This window comes from Sciurus vulgaris, assembly GCF_902686455.1.
Source record: "Sciurus vulgaris genome assembly, chromosome: 2".
Taxonomy (NCBI): Eukaryota; Metazoa; Chordata; class Mammalia; order Rodentia; family Sciuridae; genus Sciurus; species Sciurus vulgaris.
In genome coordinates, this window is record NC_136462.1 from 101,369,269 (window position 1) to 101,391,712 (window position 22,444).

At 39.6% G+C, this 22,444-nt stretch overlaps 1 long non-coding RNA gene across 1 annotated transcript in view; it reads left to right on the forward strand.

Annotated features, from left to right (window-relative positions):
* Positions 1 to 284: 284 nt before the first annotated feature.
* LOC306653533 overlaps positions 285 to 22,444 on the forward strand; it is a 34,028-nt gene continuing 11,868 nt past the window's right edge. Inside the window, exons 1-2 of the long non-coding RNA XR_013761747.1 lie at positions 285 to 582; positions 1,727 to 1,866. This is a non-coding gene — a long non-coding RNA (uncharacterized lncRNA). The remainder of the gene's footprint in view (positions 583 to 1,726; positions 1,867 to 22,444) is intronic.

The window sequence follows — 22,444 nt, forward strand, 5'->3', positions numbered from 1 at the left end:
ATGCGACATTGATACGATGATTCTCTCTTTCTGTCAGTCTGTACTGTAGATTTCGATGTTTCCAGTCATATTCAATGGGGGTATGAATGCACTATTGTTCATTTTTTCCAATTTTGACAAATAATGGTATGCTTTCATGAAAAATTTGTTAAAACGCAACCCGATAAGCAAGTGGATCTAAAGGTGGCTGTCAAATATCCCCCTCCCCTTCTTTTAATAGAAAACCAGCACTCTGAAATGCTCAAATTGTACTATTTTCTATACCCTTGTAACAGGTCAGGTGCCAAAGCTTGATGAACGAGATAGAGTCGCACAATGGAATCAAAGGGACAGCCAGCCCAGTTTATTTCCAGAGGAAAAGCTTACCAGGACACAAAGGAGAAAAAAGGGCTCGGCTTGAAACCAATTCTTTGCTGGAGCACAAATTTAAGAAGAGCGGTGCTGTCTCTGGCTGCAGTCCACCTGGAAGCCCGAGCAACAGAAGTGAATAATTCGATGAATTGGCGAAATGTAAGCAGATCATTTGGATTAAAAGGAAATCCTCACCCAAAATATATCTTTAAAATTATCTGGATAATTCAGGTGAAGAACAGTCTTCTTTCCCTTCTGAATTATTTAAGTAATTGATTAAGTCCATCTGCTCCTCCTCAGAGAACTCAAGGACCAAATGCTTTTCCAGAGCTTCCTTTTCTATCCTTCCCTTTCATGTGACTAACTCCTGTTTGAGTCAGGAGAGTCTGTGAATAATCACCCGGCAGCTGTCTCCAGTTCTCTTTTCACCTGTTCTGTTTTTATCTGAGTCATCCCAACCTGCTGGGATAACATTCCCCAACTGGCCGAGAGTGCAAAAGTGGTCCTTCACCTCTGAGATTATCCTGTCACTGACCACATTAAAAAAAAATCTGTGATTAGTCTGCCTTAGGGGTATGTGAAATCTAATTGGAGGTACAGATAGAATTTTATTCCCTGGAGAGAGCTCCTTTCAGGGACAGTTGTCTCGACACCTGGAAAGTCAGGAATGTTTCTGGAGTCTCTTCTACTTGTGGTGATTCTGACCTGCGTGGTCATTTGTTTTCAAGTGGTTCGCTTGAGTTTCCTTGTGACTGGTTTTTGCTTGCTGGCTTTGGTCCTTTCCCTTGTGACTATGGAACATCTTAGACTCAAGAGATCAAATGAAAAAGGTGTAAGCTCTGGTTCCTGGGAAGGCTGCTTTCATCAGCTGAGGGCAAACCTGTGAACCTGCAGGCTGGATGAAGCCTCCTCAGCTGGATACAGAAGGAGATGCAGAGGGAACATGGAAGTATTCATTTTAATTAAATTAAATATTTCAACCAAAATTCTAAGTTGTGTTATATGTAAACAGAAGATCTCTAAACCTGAAACCTAAACCCTGGAGTCAGGTTCCCCTTTGATATTCATTAGGCTCACAGCTTTGGGTTAAACCCTTTAAACTTTCCAAGTCACGTAACTCCATCTGTAAAATGGGAATAAATTGTACCTGCCAGACATCCCTGGGATGTCATGAGATTTGAATGAGAAACTGAAAGCACACAGAGAGCTTTAAGCAAGCTAAGGAATTCCATAACGAAGAAGCACATTGTTCAGAATAATAAAGATGTGCACTGAGCACTTATTAAGTGTCAAGCATCTTCTAACTCTTCTAGATCTAACTTTGTTGTCACACCTCTTGAGATGGGTATTATTATTGTTCATTCCATTTTTTCAGATGGAGAAACTAAGTAATTGGTTTCCAAGAGAAGCTAAGTAACTCATCTCAGATGACCCATTAAAGAACCAGCCTGACTCTGGAGTCGCGAGCCCTTAACTTCTATACATCCAGTGCCTTTCTGGAAATAGCATGTATTGGTAAGTGGATGTGGATCCTTGAGAAGTGCCATTCTAGTCCTTGTTTTGGCTAAATTGGCTAATAGGGACCTTCTCCACCAGGGGATACCCAAGGCCTCAAACAGGTGGGCCCACAGGGCACGGGAGCTGTTGCGAAGAGCAGTGTAGTCACTGAGTGCCCCCCTCTGCCTCCCTCTCAGCTTCTCATTCACTCTTTTGGCTCTTCCATTGAGCTGTGGTGAAAAAATAGCAGGCTGTGGGGTATGCAGAGAGCACAGACAAGGAAATCTGGGGTCCTCCTTAAATTAGTCCTTCTTTCTGGTTTTCAGCACCCTCTGGAGGAACAGGAGCCAATAGTCCTTGCTAAATTCCAAATGGGTACCTACCAACCTCCTGTGTCTTCAGGAGTTCCAGGGCATTGTCCTGGTCAAATGCATGCCTGCTTACTAGAAATTCTCAGCTCCAACCCATGAGGTCCAATGATTGACTCTCCTTGGTCTACCTTTCTCAGCAGGATCAGACAAATCATCAGGAATCTTGAACATGTGTCTCTTAAACCCATGTTCATTTGCTGCTTGCTATACATGGTGAAATTTCATGATACAGCCTGAGATCCTGGCAGGACTCTGCTCATTTGCCAGTGAATTTTGATTTGGTTTTAGAGCAGTGGGAAGTGCAAATATAATTAGGTTTGAAAATTATTCAAGAGTAATTTTAATGCTACCCAGAGATTGCTCTGCTAACTCACATGGATTTCTTCTCCTTATTAGAATTTAACCACTTCAGAACAGCTTTTGATTTGAAAGAAGGTGTAAAATCTCTTAGATGAAGATAGTTTGCGAACTGACATAAATTATTGGACTATTGCCCATATTTGCTTAGTGTTTGGATAGTTATACTAGGATATAACAGATTTAACATTTCATATAATGTGACATCAGACAACTTGTTTTATGTGAAAGATTTTTTACATCATTATAAAAATGATAATGGCTGGGCTTGGTGGTGCACACCTATAATCCCAGCAGTTTGGGAGGCTGAGACAGGAGGATCATGAGTTCAAAGCCATCTTCAGCAAAAGTGAGGTGCTAAGCAACTCAGGGAGACCCTGTCTCTAAATAAAATACAAAATAAGCCTGGGGATGTGGCTCAATGGTCGAGTGCCCCTGAGTTCAATCCCTGGTAACAACAACAACAACAAAAATAATAATGATAATAATAATGGATAATAGCCATAAGTGTTAGCTACATTTTATGTAATAGATGCTTTATACCGTCTCTGTTATTTTCCCCAGGAATCTTTGCAGAGTAGAGATTGTAATTCTCATTTATTTATGATAGAACTATATGTATATATCTTCTCAGAGACATTAAGTAGTTTGCACAGTATCACAGAGTTGGTTTTCAGTCAAACTGGAATTCAAATCCTCGCCATTGTGACTCCATCCCCCAGCATCTTAGGCCTGCCGGCTCCTCAGAAGGAAGGGAAGGGCTAGGGACTTGAGCCTCACTCCTTCTCTGGCAGCACTAGTTACTGACTGAAATCACACCCTCAGCCTGTACTTGGCCAAGTGTAGCCAGGAACAGTCAGGAATCTCAAATGCCCTCAGGAGAGAAATTCGGAATAGACTCCTTTCATTCAAGGTTAGTTAAAATCAGATCATTGGCCCATTTGAAGTTAGGATAGCAGAACTTTTTCAGGTTTGGAGTTAATCAGACTTGATTCAAATTCCAGCTTTACCAATCTGGATGAATTTCTGGCTGTCTCTGAATTTAAGTTCTTTGGTTATAAACTGAGCATAATCATTGATTATAGCTTGCAAGAATTATACAAAGATTGTAGGCAAAGAATTGAACTAATATCTGGCATGGTGAGCTCAATACTGTGCTTTATCATTTGACATTATTGGTATTTGTTGCTGTAGAAGAGGAAAGGCTCATGGTTGGCAGAGATCATCCCCTTTATTTAGATTACAGCCTTCTCACATTTTTTCCTTGTTTTCCTAGGTGTCAAAGTCTCTTAAATAGTAAATCTGGAAAGCTGGAAGAAGAGCAAAGTGGATTTTATCTTATATCTGTGCAGTTTTTACCAAATACTCTCAAATATCAATGACATTGGGATATCTAAAGCAGATATCATATTCTCAACTTCACAGATAAGAATACCAAGGGATTCCTTAAAATAATTCATTTGAGACCTCTCCCTAACTAATAGCAGAATCAAAAAGGAAGACACAGGTCCTTTTTTGTTCATTTGTTTTTTTGTTTTTTATCTTTTCCAGTAATAGGGATTGAACCCAGGGGTGCTTAACCACTAAGACACATATCCAGTCCTTTTACATATTTTATTTAGAGACAGGATCTTACTGGATTACTTATGGCCTCCCTGAGTTTCCAAGGCTGACTTTGAACTCACGACCCTCCTACCTCAGCCCTCCTAAACCACTGGGATTATAGGGTGTGCCATTGTACCCAGCTAAGACAAAGGTCTTTAGACTCCACTCCCAGGGTTCTATTTAGTTCACAAGGGCAGGGTTTTGTAGAACCCCTGAATGTCTGGGATTGCCATCAGTACCATCACAACAAAAGTTTACAATGTACTTGTTGAACTGAACACTTTACACTCAGTATCTGACTTAGTCCTCAACACAATCTAAGAATTAGATACCTCTGTACAGATGAGGAAATTGATGCTTGGAGAGGTAAAGCAGCCTCAGGTCAGATATTACATGAATGCAGTGCCAAGATCCAAACTGCTTGTCTGTTTTTGTACTGAGATCTCAAAGTGCTATACCCTTTCTGGTGCAATTCCTTCTGGAATCAATAAACTCATAAATCAGAGGAACAGCCACTGCAGTAACCATTGAGACTCCAAGATGGTCTCACTGAGGCTGCTAGGAACATGGCTTCTCCGATAGAAGGATACGAAGCTCTGGAGGGGCATCGTCGGTGGACTGTGGGAATTACATGAGAGGGGAAACCTGTTCTTTTCATATTCTTTTATGTGAAAGCAAAAGTGGTAATAACATGGAAGAAGATGCTAAAGTACATAAATGCTAAAGAATGAACAGAAGGCTTCAACTACATTTTGATTCTATTTTGAAATTTCCAGTGAGCTCAAGCTTACTGGCTACAGTTGTCAGAGACACTTGGTAATAAAGTTTTGGAAATCCTGACTCAGCCAGTGCACAAAGTCCACTTCCTGTTCTGGCGAATGATGACCGTAATGATCACTGAGCTCCTATTGCTTTTTGCAACTCGTTGCAGCAAGATGCTGTTGGCCATTGATTAGCAATGGGCACATTTTTCACCAAAGGCTTTGCCCTCCCCTTGCTCTGCTAATCCTGTTTGCAAGCATTTCCCCACAGAGATCGCTACTTCCTAATAATGAATAAGCTTGCGCTTGTGAGTTCAAACTGGCAAATTGCCACCAGACATTTATTAGCTCTGGATTAATGGATCAAGACTCAAACTTTCTAGTTAAAAGAACAAGACAAGCCCTCAGGATTCAAGACTCTTAAAAAAAAAATCCCCATTCACTTGACATTACCATTTCTTGCAGTCCTACGAGTTTTTTCCTTTCTTTCCCCTCCCTTACAGAGTTCTATTTGTAAGTAAAGCAATAGGGAAGACTTACTTTTAAGCCGTTTTGGAGCAGGAAAAGTTATCAATTCCAGACTATGCTCATGTCATGGGAATTTTGAACAGGACTGATATTCTGGCAGAAGTTACTGGTCATTGCGTAGGGCACTAGAATATTTAGGTGGAAGGAGACTACATTGGGGGCTTAAAGTGTAGGTGGAGTCAAGGTGTGTTGGTGGGAGTCGGGCTGGAGAAGAAAAGACTGGAGGGGCTCTGTGAATTGTCTGAGGATTGCTGGCAGGCTGACTTGGGGGGAAACAAGTTCACCCTTATTCTTACTGCTCCAGATAAACTGTCCCAGGGCCATGGGAAACCCTGAGAAACAAATTTTCATTCAGAAAAAAAAAAAAAAAAAAAAAGGGATTTCTAGAATAGTTGAAGGTGCTCAAACTTAGAATGGCTACTTTGGGAAGCATTAGCTCCTCATTATTAGAGAGAAAGAGAGGGAGAGAGGGAGAAACTTGCTTTAGTTCCCTCTTGCTAGTTATCTCTTTTCGTCTTTTCCAGGACACTGCAAACTCTGTGCCACTACACTTATACACAGAAAGGAAAGACTCCCCAAGAGCTGCAAAGAGAGTGGAGGCTTGATCCACCTAAGAAGAGAGAAACAAAGTCACCGCTTGACAGGGAGATGATTGGGTGTGGGAGGAGGACATATGGCTTCAGATTTTCAAAAGGGACAGGTTAGTTAAGAGGGCTAAGTGATGATTTTTAGACTTTTGGCAGCTACAGTGAAGACTGTTTAAGGATGGAGTAACCAAATAGCTGTGAGCCAGAGTCATCTGGGTGGATACTGAAAGCCACAAAGAAAGGTGCCTAGCATTATGAGATCAGAGAGAGAATCCTAAAGAACAAATTTCTATCCTGAAAGCTTCAAGGACCAAAGGAAAGAAGTGAATAGTATTGGCTGCATAAGAACAGATTTTACTGATCTTTGGTAGAGAAACAATGATTTGGAAACCTTAGATGTTTAATAATAAGCCATCTCCCTCCCATTAATATCCTAAGCATTTACTGGCATAGTGTGCAGAACCATCATGTTGAAAGTCAGTGCAGCAACATATGAGTATACCTTTCTCCCCCACATCCTTGCCAACATTTATTGTTGCTTGTATTGCTGTTGGGACTATAAATTATTGCAATCATTATGGAAAGCAGTATGGAGATTCCTCAAAAAACTTGGAATGGAACCACCATTTGACCCAGCTATCCCCTCTTGGTTTATACCCAAAGGACTTAAAACCAGCATACTACAGTAACATAGTCACATCAACATTTATAGCAGCTCAATTCACCATAGCTAAACTATGGAACCAACCTAGCTGCCCTTCAACCAGTGAATGGATAAAGAAAATGTGGTATATATGCACAATGGAATATTACATAGTCTTAAAAAAGAATGAAATATGTCCTTTTTCAGGTAAATGGATGGAGCTGGAGAATATCATGCTACGTGAAATGAGCCAATTCCAAAAAACCAAAGACTGATGTTTTCTCTGATATGTGGATGCTAACTCACAACAAGGGTGGAAGGGCTAGGGAAGAATAGAATTACTTTAGATAAGGTAAAGGGGAGTGAAGGGAGGGGAAAGAGGTGGGGGTAGGAAGAATAGCACAACAGATCAGACATTATTACCCTGTGTACATATATGACCCCAGGACCAGTGGGGTTCTACATCAGGTAGAACATATACATTGTTAATGCCCAGGGAAACGAGAACTTATACTACATTCATGTATGATGTATCATAGTGCATTCTGTTGTCATGGATAACTAATTACAGCTCATTAAAACATATAAAATAAAAAATAAAGTCAGTGCAGGATCAAAAAGGAGCACTCTATACTTGCGTTCTTAAGGGTTTTGTGCTGTGCTTGGGTAGATAAGACATATACAAAGCAAAGGACAATCATGGGGACTCTTAGGTTTAGAACAGCTTTCTGTGCTTTTGAGTTTGGGTTTTGAAAGAACAGCCAAGGATCCACCTTGAGGGCAATGGCTTGAGCAATACTACTGAGGGGTGATCACTTCCCGTATGTTGTCTTAACAAAGCCGAATTATCTTATTATTGAGGTATTCCAGAAACACACATTTAACCAATGCTCATTTTAATCTTTAGTTCTCAAGACACCAAATAATGTTACTGAAGAGTCCCAAATCTATTTTGAACTATATATAACTTCACATTATTGTTCAAGACACTTTGCAGAGATTGCTTCTTGCCCCCTACTCTGTGCATTATTTAGTTGCCAGCATGATTCCAGCTTGGGGAATCACTCTCTTGTCCCTGATACTATACCTACAACATCCATATCTAAGCTCTGATGTGGGACCATAGTGGTCCCTTCTTTCTGGTACTTTCCAACCCCAAGAGAGTCTCCTTTCTTTTACTCACTGCTTCTGCCTACAATGGGTTCCTGCTCTGTGATTTTACTTCACCGAAAATTGATTTAAAATATCTGAAGAAGCCAGGCACAGTGATGCACACCTGTAATCCCAGTGGCTGAGGAGGTTGAGGCAGGAGGATCGTGAGTTCAAAGCCAGCCTCAGCAAAAGTGAGGTGCTAAGCAACTTGGTGAGACCCTGTTTCTAATTAAAATTAAAAAATAGGACTGAGGATGTGGCTCAGTGGTCAAGTGCTCCTGAGTTTAATCCCTGGCATCCCCCCAAAAAATCTGAAGAAAGAGTATTTCTTTTTTACACTGTAGAAAAAAATATCCACATTATTTAATGTTTCTCATGTAATATTCACAAAGAAAAGTCCTTTGGGAAATGTTTGTTGGGGAAATGTTTATCTTTCTTAATTATGTGATGCTTGTTTTTAAAACAATCAGAGAATGAGATAGTTTGTCTTTTATCTTTTAGTTTCCTTCCTGGAAGCTCAGACCTAAGTTTAGTGTCTAACTGTAGTAACCATGTTAGCCAAAGTTTTTGGAATAAAGATTACCATCCCCACTTTTAATGCAAAGCATTTGAAAAATTATTTTCCAATTTTACACTTTTTACCTCAGCTTGCTTCATCCAATTATTTGTTCATTCAACAAATCTTTATTCTACCACCTCTATACTTAGGTCCTGTGGTAGGTTCAGGGTTGGGGCACACTTGGTTTCTGCACGACAGGAATAATCATCATCATAATCATAATTGACAACTTCTTGTTGCAATTTTTCCATGACAAACCTAATGTTAGGCAATTATGACATTAATGATTTTTCACTCATGTAAACAAGGGAGACCCAAGCATGGCAAGAGGTTGAGGAAATTACTAGTAACCACACAGAGGGTTGGAAAAAACCTTCATTGCATTGAAGTCACTGGGACTGGGTCGTTACAGGTGAACAGGTGTTTGTCTTGCATGGAAATGGAATGACATGTACAAAGGCGGGAATCTCCCTAGGGACTGGTCTACTTGGGAGGAGGGGGAGGATCAGTGTAGCTATTGTAAGTCGTATTGCGATGACAGGCAAGAGAACGACACTCAAGTAGGAATTTCGTGTCAGGCAGCCACATCACTTGTAAGGCAAGCTGAAGAGTCTGTCATGAGGAATTCTTTAAAGAAGGTTGATTTTGGGGTATTACTATTCAGAGAGCAAGGCAGAGAAGAGATTGGAGAAGAGAGAGGGTTGTAGTGGGGAGTGTGTGATCTAGCCCCCGGTGAGAAATGATCCTATGGCAATGAGAATGAAAAGGAAGTGATTAAATCAGTGATTGGCATAAGAATGGCATCATTTCATTGTTTTGATTAGTTATAGAAATAAGAGAGAGGAAATTGATGAGGCTACTTGAGATTTCCCATATGGCTTGAAGGTGTTGTGTGTGTGTGTGTGTGTGTGTGTGTGTGTGTGTTTCTCTTTTCTTCAATAGTAGTCAAATTTCATGTGGGTGGTGATCACCTCTTAAATTTCTCTCCCTCAAACAACCAGAACAGTGGCCACTAAATGCTGGGTAATGAACATTTTCAGGTCCTTGGTATGTGCTCAGCCCTGACCAAAGTAGCACGTACCTAGTAACCCATTTAATATTCCCAATAGAACTTGGAGATAGATGTTATTTTTGCCTTCATTTTAATTGAAGAAACAGAAGCCAGGGAAGTTAAATGGTTTATCTAAGTTGCCCCATTTCTTAAAACCTGGAGTTGGAATTCAAAGCCAGGCAGTCTCCTGCCCAGAGTTCTTCTGCTTTTCCCACCAAGCCGCATTGCCTCTGCCACCCAGAACCAGCAGGCCAGTTTGCTGGGCACATTGGAATTCTGTTAACTTCACTTCAATGTCAAATTTCTAGGAATGCTGCCAAAAGATATTTTTTTTGCAGTGAGTCAGATGTGAAGGATAAAAGAGAATGGCAAAGACTTATGAAGGAAGGAAATATGTGATTTATTTTGGGGATTATATATGGAGAAACAAAAATAATTCATGAATGAAGAGTTAAGCAGGCTGAGGATAAAGTTTGTGTGATTTTTAGAAAAATGAGATTTAAAAAAATATTAGAAAACCCCTGATTGTTACAGGCAGTGTTTCAATGTGATTAAGAGAGAAAAAGTGTGGGAGACTGAGTTAGTGAGGGAAGGAAGCCCCAAATGAGCTACCTGTCTAAACAGCTTACTTGTGAGCAGAGAGAGAAAGCGTTGCCTGCTCATTAAATAAAAGCATCCGGTTAGCTCCTGCTCCAGGGCATTCAGTGAGGGGCACAGGTAAAGGTAGAAAGGTCCCACCCTGGGCAACATGGGTACAATGCCTGGGACATACTAATATGTAATGTATTTCTTCTAAATCCCACAGCCTTTGTGAGGAAAAGAGGGCATAACAATTATTATACTCAAAGCCGGCAATTGGGAATAGAAGTTAAAAAATAAGTTGTTTGGGACTTATGTGGAAACATTCATATTCCCCAATGCTGAAAGGGTCAGTTTTAAATCAATGCTAGGCAGTAACACGAAGCTAGATTTTCAGCTCTGTAGAGTTATAAAGAACTTTCTAAAACATGATTCAGCAAAGAAGCAGACTACCCAAATAATGAGCTTCCTGTCATCAGAACTTGCAAACTGGGCTGGAGAACCACAGGTCTGAGGTTTTTACACTGTGCTTTGTACTCAAATGCCTTCAAAGGAGCTACACAGAGAGGTTGTAAATCAAGTAGTAAGCACTGGAGTTGAGATTCCAACATGTACAACATAGCTCTGCCACTCTTTTTAACTTCTGTGCCATCGTCCTGTCCCAGGTGATCAATGAGAAGTATCTAAAAGTATTAACAAGATGGAATAAGAACTACCCAAAGCAAATCTGTGTGGAAGTGTACTTGAGCAAACGTTTTTGAAAAATATAATTCTTCTCCTCATTTAATGATAGAGGTACTATGTGGGAATTTGTTGTCAAGTGTTTTGTTGTGTGAACATCACAGTGTGTGCCTACACAAACTAAGATGGCTTTGATGTCACTAGGTGAAGTAGTCTCACCATCAAATATGCAGTCTGTCATAGACCAAACTGTTGTTAAGTGATGCATGAGTATACTATGATTTCCACTTCCTGTCTGTGTACCTGATATGGTTAATCAAGCACCAGTCTTATAAAATGATCCCTAAGGACATATTTAGAGTTTGTAAGTCATAATTGAAATGCATGCTTTTGCAGAAAAATCAGAAAATGGGCTAACCTCTGTCTACTATAGTTATGGGTGTCATTTCATAAGTCAAATCACGAAAGTGCATCTCCCACATTAATTCATTCAATTTGTTTGGCAAATATGAAGAACTTTCTACATGTCTGAAACTGTTCTAAACATCAGGAATGCAGCAGTGATCACAATCAACAAATATGTGTTCCTGTATGGAGCTGAGATTGCAAGGAGATGGGCCATAAATATTAAACATGACAAAATATAAATGATAGCTGACATGAATACAGAGGTGGTCAGCATAGGCCTTATTCAGAAGGTGACTGTTCAGTAAAGACTTGAGGAAGTTGAAGGAGTATATTAGCTATGTGGATACCTGGATAAGGTGCATTCCAGGCAGAGGGTACAGCCAGTGCAAAGGCCCTGAGGTGGAAGTATGACTGTGTGTTTGAGAAACAGTAAGAGGTTCACTGTGGCTTTAATGGAGTGAATGTGAGGGTGAAGAGGTAGAAGATGAGCTCAGAGGAACAACAGCCAAATAATTCTGTATCTTATAAGGCCTCTTTAGAATAAATTTTATTCTGAGTAAAATAGGGATCCATCAAAAGATTTGAGCAGAAACATGACAAGATATCTTTCTGGCTACCAAGTTGAGGATAGATGGTTAGGAACAAAGGTAGAAGCAGTTAGGGGATTATGACAGTAATTTGGGAGAGGTGATAGTAGCCCCAATATGAGGTATTAGAAGTCATGCTGAATAAGCTGTGGAGGTGACAGAATTTCATGACAAACTGGACTTGGGGTATGAGAGAAGGATGCCAAGGGGGAATACTATTAACACCGACTGGGGGAGGGGATGAAAAAGGGTTGTTTTAGATATTTGACTTTTGAAATAGCTATTAGATCAAGTAGTCAGTTGATATTGAAGCTGGAGTCCAACAGATGTTAGCAATAGATTGCATCTAAAGACATGGGCTCTCATGTCATCACCAAGGATGTGAACATGGATAGAGATCAGGAAAGAAGTAAGTCACTTTAACATTAAGAAGTTTGGGGAGAACTGAGAAGGAGCCACCAGTTGAATTGAGGGAAAACCATAAACGTAGTGTTCTGGAAAATAATGAATGAATAAATGAATATATGTGTCAAGTACCTGTGAGAGACCAAGATGGCATTACCCACATGACCATTAGTGAATTTGACAAAAACAGGGGGAAATACTCTGTAATGGAAATGGGGTCAGGCAAGACTATTTAACCTTAAAGCATATATAACACAGCACTTGAAAACTACTTGCATAAACCTTTCTTATGGAAATTATGCTTACCAATACGATGACCAAGTATTTATTCACCATTACTCTGTGTTCACCATTCTGTGGAGTCCTATTGGGGAATTCAGAAAATATGTCTTATAACATACCATACAATGGAGACTAGTGGAAGTCATGACTTAATTGAAAATGCTGGAAGAAATGTGAGCAATTATGAGTCTAGAGAAATGCAGAATTCAGTCTCAGTTCCCAAGTATGAATGCCCAATGAACCCGGGAAAATAAGGGAGCCTAAAGATGTGTTTTTCCATGGTCCTGTTATGCACTTACCCCTCCAAGGAATATATTTGAAGGATGGACAACCTTAACAAACATTTGACCTCGTGGAGGTCCTCTTGGTTGTGTAAACACAGCCAGGGGATTCTGTTTTCTTGATGTGCTTGTGTCAGGTCATGGCCAGTGGGAGAGCAGTGATTGGGACTGCCAAAGAAGGAAGACCAGGGTTGGCTCACAATGAATGTAGATACTCCTGAATTCCCCAGCAGGAGAGAGCCCTAGGCAGAAGCCTATGCAGGTTTTCAGGTTATACTGAGAAATTTTGGTATTCAGCAAAAGCAAATGTTTCTGAAAAAATGAAGAGTTAACAGTAGTATATTTGTCATTTACGATATATCAGGCACTATACTAAGTTTTTAAACCCTTTAAGGCACTTAATACTCATGGTATTAGTCCTACGAGGTAGCCGTATTTAATATCCCAGTTTTCAGATGAAGAAACTGTGGTCTCGAGTGACTTGTCTAAGGTCACAGAACTATTAAATGGCACAGTCAAAATTCAAACTCAGATGTTCTTATGTCAGGTTATCTGAAATGTTACTACTACTCTGTATGTCTCAAGAAAGTGTTTGGCAAAATTATCAATAAAATACTATGATAACATTATTTTAGTATTCACATACATCAGAGGAAATTGAAGTTACATTTCTCATCTGAGGTCAACACAGCAGAAAAGACAGAGGGCAGCTGTGAGCCAGTATCAGCATGGCTCTAAAGTCTGTGAAGGGCTCCCTGGGCTGCTTCCAGGAGAACTGATTTTGGAGTTTGGGGCATTGACCCTGTCTGTGGAGATTAGTGACCACCTGTGAAAGATAGAATCTCAAGAATCAGCCTGACCTGGCTGTAAGTTCCTGAACTATTCCTCTCCAAAGACCTGCCCTTGAGCACCTTTACCTCTAGGGAACTTTGAACCTCCTGTTTAACGTGGAAATGAAGTACCCACATCCCAGAGTTTTGGGTACAGATTAAATGAACTTCAGCACCATGTGTATAGTGAAAATTTCCTCAGTGGTGATGGATGTTCTTACTTTATAGCCACGCTTAGAGGTGGCCACACCTTTCAAGTTTCAGATGAAACAGAGTGTAAGAATAAAACCTACAGTGTTTTCTGGAATATCCTTCTTTATAACTGAACTTGATGTAATTGCTGTGCTTCCTTTTGTTTATGTCCATTAGCTTCAAACTTCAAATGCTAAGATAGAAACATTCTCTGAATAAGGAAGAGGGGAAAATAAAAAGCCTTCTGTTTTTTTTTGTTTGTTTGTTTGTTTTGTTTTTCTGAAGGTCTCTTGCGAATTTCAAACTAGAGCACATCATATGCAAGAGAGACCCCAAGTAAAACTGCAATGATTACTGGCTCAGTGAGTTAAATGTCAATTGGTTGTCTTTTTGAAACCAATCTCTAATTGATCAAAAATTACAGGTTCCAATATCAGAAGGGAATATGATCTTCCTAGCACTAAGCAGTATTAATCTGGTCCACGTGGGAGATCAGGGAATTGCTAATTCCGGCAGAGAGTTTGCCTTCTAGAAGCATGATGTAGTTACACCTGAGTCAGTATGGGCAAACAATGGGATATTAGGAAGGGGATATTAACCCCTTTACAAAGAGTTCTTCTATTGTCACAATATTCATTGTTGTATAATAAATACAAAATGTTGTCCCCAGTACAAAAATCTATCCACAGGATAAATATCAGTGGTAAGGACGTTTGCATGCTCTGATAGCTGTGTGAGTTGGGGGAAGTCACTTTATTTCTGTGCACCTCAATTTCCTCATGTCAGAGTGCTTTTCTGACACAGAAGAGCCAGCATTTAACTATTGCCTGCTTACTTTATAGCAGGAACTGTTCTGAACAGTTAATATGCATTACGTGTTTAATCCTCAATTACTGTTTATAGCCCAATGAGATAGATACAGTTTTCACCCCCCATTTTAATTATTTCAATTGCCTAATTTGATGTTCTTGCAGCTTATTTAACCTCAGGGATATCTATGGACAATAGAATTGCTCAGTCCAGAAGGGAGTCTGGGTTCCTAAGTGATGTTTCCCGACACAGCATTGACTCCGTCCATTCTCCCTTCCATGTTACTAGTGGAAGAGACTTAGCTCCAGCCCTCTGCATTTTAGTTTTGCTTTTTTGCTGAGATAGTTATCTTCAATTCATGTGTAGTTTGAATAATGATCACAGTACGTTCTTTTCAATACATGCTTTTTACTAATCAATCAGTGAGCTGCATTTTAGAAATTGTAGCTAAAGTGTTTACATTTTAACTTACAAACTATAAAATAGACCTATTTACTTAAATTAATAAAACTATGGTGAAATGTGTTCCATTTTGCACATTTAAATTTTTAAGCCAGACACTGGGAAACTGAAAAGCTTTAGTTCTGCCAGCAACTTCTATAATCATCACCTTAATGGTGCTTGCTTGAGTATATTTTGAGTATTGACTTTGTTATCACATATTTATTGGTGCCTATTGACAAAAGGGCAGAAACTGGAGTTAACAGAATTACCAATAATAGCAGTAATTATATGAAGATAAAAACTAATATCAGTTGTGTTCTTTTGGTGGCTAGCATTGGGTTCAGTACTCTGAACCCAATTATCCAGTTTAATTTACTTCTCCAAATGATCCTTTGAGGTTCTGTGATCACCTCCATTTTATAGATGAGAAAACCGAGCCTCCGAGACATGATGTGGCTAGGATCATGCACATGTTCATCGATGGGCACCTGACATGCACTACAAACTCCTGCTTCCTGTTCTCAGTGCCAGCTCTTATCACCTGCCACCTCCATGCCTTGTCAATATTTCCACCATCTCTCTGTTCAGGTAAGAGCTGTGCCTTGTGTTTCTCAGCAGATGGCTTTGCTCTTGCTGCCACCTCCCTTGGAAAACCTTTTCTCTCACTCTTCAACTATCAAAATTGTTATTTATTCTTTAGTATCTACACAAAATATCAATGCCTTCTAAAATTTTCTTGGTTCTCCAATTGGGTGTAATTTCCCTTTTGATTGATTCCTTATGATACTTTGCTTTCATTTTACATCTTGTAACAAAATAGTAATGATGATAGGAGAAAAGGGATGGACAGAAAGAAAGGAGGGAGGGGGAGATGGAGTAAGAGAAGATGAAGACAAAAAGAAAGAGAAAGAGAAGGTAGAGAGGGGAACCATGACGTTTTATGAGCTTCACATGTACTATCTCTTTTTGTCTTCACCACCACACTCTATGTTACATTGTTATCACACTTTATAGATGTTAAAAGATTGAGGGTTGGCTAGATCATGTGAATGTACATGTCTGATCCCATTTAGTAGATGGTTCTTTCTGACCACAGGAACTAGGATATCTTTATCTCAGGGTCCCCTCAGTGTGTCCCATAGTGCCAGTAGGTTGTCAATGAATAGTTTTAAATCATAACGAAGGTGATGAGGCAATTAACTAACAAATTCTATATCTCTCATGCTTAGGTTAGAGGTTGCTCCTCCATCTTCTTTCTCTTGATCTTTCTCTATGAACTTGGCTGGGTGTGGCAGAGCCAATACCACGTGTTCACGCAGGAAGACCACAGGTCTCACATCTCTTGCTTTGAGTGAGGTCATGTGACTTCTTCTTCCTGATGGAAACTGGGTGGTTGTGTTGGGCAACATTGCCATGACTGCTCCACTAGATCCCTCCCACTCCATCAATTTCTGAATTCAGAACATTCGACAGAGAGTCCTGAGGCCCTGAGGACTGATTATCTTGGGGATCTCTGACTACCTACATGAAACTGAAGCCTTCTTCCCAACACTCTTATTGACCTGCCCTAGACTGGGCTTGAAAGAGGTTTAATCTATTTTCATGTGGAGAAATTGAGATTTGGGGGTTATAACAGGAGCTGCCAGTGCTTTTCCTTATTAATAATGCAGTTGACATGGAATCCAGGCATACGGGGAGGCAAATGTGCTCTACACAGACTTATGGTTTTACATGAAGCTTCCTGGATCCAGGTGTGGCCAGAGTGAGCATTCTCCAGGTGGAAATCATCTGCATGTGATCCTGCAAGGGATGTCTGTCTTACTACCTCAGATTCTGACTTAGGGAAGAGGTTCAAAGGAAGATTTTTCAATTGTCTATGTAGTGACATAAAATTTTTTTCAGATAAAACAATAATAGCAACAAAGAAACAAAAATACTTACTTGAGACTTTTTCTCTTGTTCACCATTCTCTGCCCTGATTTTTCCATATTAGAGCTTTTTCTTTCCAAACTGTTTATGATGCTAGAAAATTCTCTATGGCTTCCCTGGATGACTCCAATATCTAAAGATGTCCCTCACCTCTGGATTTATTACTGGGCTTTTCTGAGTGGGGTCAAAGGGCATCCCAAGCCCCATATTCTGAGCCTCCTCCTTTCCTTATGTGCTCCATAACTCTCCTTTGCCATTTATTGACATTTGAGACACTTGATCTATGACTGCCTTTCTCTCCCTCCCCCCTGTATCTATGCCTTGGTTTCTAGGGACAGCAGGAATATATTATTTCAAGAGTGAGGACAGGGCCAACTTATTTAGGCTCTGTGAGTGAATTACTGGATAGAATTTTGCATAAGTTGACATTATATCTAAGACTGAAGGTTCAACATGGCACTAAACACATTTTTAAGATTCTAGATCCAGTAACTTAAGACTGGAATCAGAAATGAATTAAGATCCATGTCATGCTTCTCTAATTCTTGGCTTGCCTGTTCATTGTCTCACTGGTCCTAGGAGTTAGGGACCATCTCTGTGTCATGAGGAACCAAGACTCAGAGAGTGATTGATCATGATTCAGGTAGAATTGGAATTGGGGCTGGAAGTTCTGGCTCTTTCCCCTGCACTGTGGCAAACTTCCTCTTCATAAATAATTACTCAAAAAATATGTTATTTATGTAGAGCATAAATTAGGAAATTCTTTGAAAAGAAGACTGGTTTTGAAATTTCTGTTTCTTAGAAAATCAATGGGACTTCATTGCCAGGAGTACCTGCCAGCTCACACTTGGGTGGCTTCTTAAGGAACCCTAGCTTGTCCATCAAAGGCTATAGCCTGGGTCAGCGATATGCTAAACCAGAAGGGGCTGTGTGGATTTTGGAGCTATTAAGGCTTTGGTCTCTTTATTCTGCCTCCAAATCAACCTTTAATTCTACAGAATGACTTAGAATATTGATTTTAAAAATCATCAGTTCCTGGGCTTTAGGGAGTGTGATGATATTGGTAATACAGTAACTTAGCTCTGTCATTGCCAAACTCTGCTCTGTGGAGGGTGCCTGTCCAAGATGGATTTTCTACCTGTGTAGGATAAATGAGAAAAGAGGAAACTAGTGAGTTTTCTTAATAAAGATATTTGAATTCAATTTAAAGGCCTTCCCTTTGTTATGAGATCATATTTGTCCTCTTTTTGGTAGTAAAGTGGTAGTGATGATAGATTTTATTTTTAAACTCTTAATTGACAAATTAAAATTACAAACTGTATATATAATTAAGGAAGACTATAGAGTGTAATATATATATCACTTGTCTATGCAATCAAAAGTTAGGAAACTACCAGGTTAGCAGATTTTTTCCAGATATAGTAAACTCTGTCATTTGGGGGAGGGAATTTTCTTTTGATGTGTTATCAGTCTTGGGCAATCTGTCTTTATTTTATCTGAGCAAAATAAAAATTTTATCTTCACCTTCATATCAATCAATTCATGTGTGGAGGAGCTTTGAGTTCCTTTGGCTATAGGCACTTAAAACTTCTCTTTTCCTCTCTCTTTCCCTCCCTCTCTCTTTCTCTTTGTATGTCTGTTTTAGGAGACCAGAATTGGCCTAAAAGGACATGTCACAGGAAGTTACTTAGGGCAGTTATGGTTTTGTGACACAAAAGAATTAATAGCTATCTTGCTGTCATCTAAAATTAATATTGGATCAATTTTATTTTTATACCTAATATAATATTTTTATAATTAATAAATTATTATAAGACAGCAGGGTTTACAATGCTACCTTCATAGATACCCTCTTTTAATAAATTAGATCAGGTATGTCAAGAGTAAAAAATGATATTTATTTCTAAATTATAAATATTTCAATTAAAGATTTAGGACTAATTGTTAAGAATTGCTAGAGTTCTAGTCGGGAGGTTCTCTGTTGATTCCTGCTAGTCCTCTGTTGATTCCTGTCAATCTGAATAATAAAGTTGAGTTGGAGAGCCGGATTCCACAATCACTCATGTTGTTAAAATAAAGCATCACTAACATACATTTCCTTAAAGCTCACTATGGTCTTTCTCTGACATACAGGCACAATCGGGAGCATTTTGGTCTTTATTTATTGGGGCTGCATAATCTAATTATCTCTCATTAGTCCACAGCTGATTATTTCATTTATCTTTGTAAATGTGACAACAAAAGGCTCACTTTAATTAAGCAGATCAGCAATTAGCTCTTGTTTTATAGGAGTTTTAAACATCCCTGTACTAATAGCAGGCAGCATGATTATAATCAGAAGCCCAGGGAAGAATGGTGGCAGAGGACAGTTTGATTTAGAGCCCCATTTAAGTGAAAGCTACAGAGGCAAAGTGGCTCTCCAATGACAAAGGTCCAGAATGGGCTGGCCAAACCCGAGGATAGACTTGAGTGGACCAGGCCAAGACCTTCACTCCTCCATTACCACAGAAGCAGTGACTTCATTCCTTTGTTAAAAATTTTTATTCTTTTGTAATAGTAATGCTATTATCAGTCACCTATTATACCCCAGACTTCATATCAATTATTTTAGTTATATTAATCTAAAGTCTCATGTCAGTTATTTGAGGTGGGTATTATTAACATCCCTATTTCACAGATGAGCTAACTGAGGGTTAAAGAGATTAAGTTACTTGTCCATGTTTATGCAGCTAAGGATTAGAACCCTTACCTGATTTTGCACTTTGCAAATTAGTTTCTTCTCTTCTTTTAAAGTGAATATAAATGACTTATGCTCCTCCATCTCCCTCCTTGCTCCTTCCTTCCTTTTCCTTCCTGTCTTTCACTCATTTCTTGGTGATATGCTGAGCATGGTGTCCTGGCCTGGAGATATTAAGAGGAGCGGACATGTCCAGGACTCTTGAGAAGTACAGTGTAATGGAGACAGACACAAACCAATCATTGCAATGCCTGAGACAATATGAGGACAAAGCTAGATAGAAAGAGTGTGACCTACCATGATTGGCATATCGGGGGGCTTAATCAATATTTATTAGACTGAACTTGCCTGGCCCCTTCCATTTTTTGCATGTTAGGGTTTATCTTTCTTTTCCTAGTAAGGAACTCTTTCTAACTGCCCAGAAGTTTCCTGGGTTACCCACATTGGTTACACTCTAATGTTTAATGTAAATGGGGCTTAATCTTTATGCAGAAGTCTGGCATGGCCTATTATGGTTTGAATATGAGATGTCCTCCCCAAAACTCATGGGACAATTAAGGAATGTTCAGAGGTGAAATGATTAGATAATGAAACCTGCAACCTAATGGATTTTGGGGAGGTAACTGTAGGCAAGTGGGGCATGGCTGGAGGAAGTAGGTCACTAGGGATGTACCCTTGGGGATTATATATCTTGTTCCTAGCTTCTCCTTCTCTCTGCTTCCAAGTCGCCATGAGCTAAAAAGTTTTCTCCAGCCACGTGCTTCCATCATGATGCTCTGCCTCACCTCAGGCTCAGAGCAATGGAGTTGGCCATTTATGGACTGAGAACTCTGGAACTGTGAGTCCAAAATAAACTTATCCTACCCTAAGTTGTTCTTGGCAGGTATTTTGGTCACAGCAATGACAAGCTGACTGACACAGTCGAACATATGTTAACTTGCAATCTTGTTTAGGTTTTCAAAATTAGTTGGAGGAATAATGGGGTGGAAATGGATTTTTCAGAACAGAGAAGGAAATGGGAAAATAGAAGGAAGCATGGATTGAAAGAAAGGGAGTTCTACAAAATTGGATAAAAGAATGGAAATAATGAGATGGGAGGCTGGAGAGTGTTTTTTTGCCTTTCTTGGGGATGGGGCTGGTGACCAGCAGTAGATTTTCAGCTGGTTATTAGACTGATGGGCTCTAGTCTTTTGTAAGATCCTCATGGGGTCTGATTATGTCTCCTTGGAAACATGGACAGTGCTGCTATCTCTATCACATACCTGTCACTATCAGCTATCTGTTCTGATTATCATTACTTCTGTTAATAGTTTGAATTACTGAACTTTTCAGCATTACAGAATACTTTACACAGAAGATTTAATGTTACTTTTACAATTACATAGTAAAATTGGTATAATGATATTCACTGTACAGATGAGAGAATGGAGGCACATATAGGTATACTAACATACATGTATTCATATAGTAATGGAGGCTAGATTGAGTCTGTGATCTTAACCACTATGTAATAATGGCCATCCTTCTTTGGACTTTTTGACCCTCCAAGAGCATCTGGTCTTCAGAAATTATAAAATTTTATTTTGCTTATTGCTTCTGAAAACCTTTCTATATATACATAATAAGTCACACATTAAAGAGTCTTACTATAAGCAATAGAGAACCACTGAAGGATTTAGACTAAGGTATGCTATGACCAAAGTCAAGTTTTAGGATGTCTGGAGGATGATTTAGAAAGAAGTAGCCCTGGAGTTAAGGATGTTGATTAAGATAATATTGTAATAATCCAGTCCCAAAAGGTTGCAAGCCTAGTGGTAATGGGAATAGGGAAAAAAGGTATAGGTGTGAGAAAGATCACAATGAATGATTGGCAGGCTTCAGGGCTCATAATAATAGGGGGAAAAGATGGAAGATAAGAAAAAGGTTACTGTCTTTTTTCATTTGCATGATTAATAGAAATAGAGAGTCACATGTCTTGTGAACGACACAAATCGTTGAACATGGTCATAGGTATTTGGTGACTAAAAATGATGAATTTAATAGGGCTAGAAACCAAATTAGAGGGGCTTACAGAGACTGGATAGTAAAGAGGGTGGTAGAGAGCATATAGGATGGTTGAACTCATGTCTATTTCAAGATAGAAAGTGCCTGAGCCTTCCCTTAGTCTACCCTGCCTGAGGAAGGATCAATTATGTGGTAGCCACCCACATCCTGCTTATGAGACTGGTATGCAATGTGAGAGTAGGGGTTTGATTTATTTGATTTATTTCTGCATTCCTTGTACCCAAAACAGGACCCAGAGCAGAGTAGGTGCTCAATAAATAACTGTTGGTCAACTGAATAATGAGTAAGAGAGAAAATGAGGCCAAGACTTCTGACTCTAGAATGACCTTGGGTGTGAGGGCTCTGAAGAAAGAGGGGTCAAGAGGATTATGTAGGGCATCTGGGAGTGGGGAAAACAAAATGACAACAAGGTAAAGAAAGAGTTAAATTTTATCATTAATTCTGAGGGGGCAGATGGGCAATGTAAAGGGGAAATCAAGCAGGGATTAAAGTTTTGTGACATCAGTCGTTTTGTTAAGAAAAATACTTCTGTCCCTAAGGTCATATTGATTGATTACCTGTGGTTTGGCATGCGGACAGGGTAAAGCCTGAGAGGTTTTAGTGAGGGGGTGGGGAGAAAGAGAGAAAGAGAGGGAGAGGGGGAGAGAGAGAGAGAGAGAGGAGGAGGAGGAAGAAGAAGGAGAAGAAGAAGAAGAAGTAGAAGAAGAAGGAGGAGGAGGAGGAGGAGAAGGAGGAGGAGGAGGAGGAGGAGGA